General features: G+C 41.5%; 1 non-coding gene across 1 annotated transcript; it reads left to right on the forward strand.

Moving 5' to 3' along the window:
* Positions 1 to 410: 410 nt before the first annotated feature.
* Positions 411 to 485, forward strand: Trnas-cga (transfer RNA serine (anticodon CGA)). Its single transcript has one exon. It is a non-coding gene; the product is annotated as a tRNA-Ser (tRNA).
* The last annotated feature ends 717 nt before the right edge of the window (positions 486 to 1202 follow it).

Consider the following 1202-nt stretch of genomic DNA (forward strand, 5'->3'; position numbering starts at 1 on the left):
TATTCCAGCATACTGTAACTCATTGTTTAATTGAGTAATGTTATTTATACCTTTATTTATCGATGATCAACTTGGACTGTCCAAGCCTGTCTGTTGTCCTTCAAAACCTGTGTCTCCAGATCGAAGCGTCCAGGTGCACAGTAATTCTCGGTACCTTACCCAGCTGGATCTATTAGGCATTTCGGAAAGCACGTTAGGCATAATGAGATTTTCACTCTGCAGCGGAGTGTGCGCTGATATGAAACTTCCTGGCAGATTAAAACTGTGCGCCGGACCGAGACTCGAACTCGGGATCTTTGCCTTTCGCGGGCAAGTGCTCTACCATCTGAGCTACCCAAGCACGACTCACGCCCCGTCATCACAGCTTTACTTCTGCCAGTAGTAAAGCTGTGAGGACGGGGCGTGAGTTGTGCTTGGGTAGCTCAGATGGTAGAGCAGTTGCCTTCGAAAGGCAAAGGTCCCGAGTTCGAGTCTCGGTCCGGCACATAGTTTTAATCTACCAGGAAGTTTCACCTTAGACATATGATTTCAGGAAAACTTCAGCCGCTTGGTCGTTTACTTGTCGATAGTTATAAATATAATATTTGTTGCCATATTAAAAATTAGGAAACAACCAAATAACATTGGCAATTCAATAAAAGCTCATGCAAATATACGAGTCTTCTCATCACATTAACTTCCATATGTAATATGTTTGAAATAATATGAGTGTGATTGAAAATATATATACATATAAATTAAAACATGAACGGAACTCAATGTAGCGGTCCACTGATTACGGAGCTTGAACACTAACCATATGACAGCCGCCAGCTTGTACTTAGGGTCGCAAAGCACCGACACATCTCTGATTCGTAAAACTTTTCTTGCGATTTTCTCGGAATAGCCTATGTAGTACGCCGTACTACTTGTACATTATATTGTCCTAGTGGACTACTAAAGGTGTTGAAATTTTGCAGCAAATCTATGATTTGAACGTTGTGGGCTCCCCACGACAGACATTGGCTAGTGGGTACAAATTATGTTAGTAAATGTGTTCGAAAGTTAGCAAACGCGAAAAACAGTAAAAGTTAAAAGGTGACGTATGTGAAAAGCAACTTTAAATCTGTGGCAGCAAGAAATCGGAGAAACATCTATTCGAATCTTTCACATACTCACGATCTTGTACGTCTCCTACTGCAATGAACACGTGTCATCTGGAT

Source organism: Schistocerca nitens, chromosome 9 (assembly GCF_023898315.1).
Source record: "Schistocerca nitens isolate TAMUIC-IGC-003100 chromosome 9, iqSchNite1.1, whole genome shotgun sequence".
NCBI classification, from domain to species: Eukaryota; Metazoa; Arthropoda; class Insecta; order Orthoptera; family Acrididae; genus Schistocerca; species Schistocerca nitens.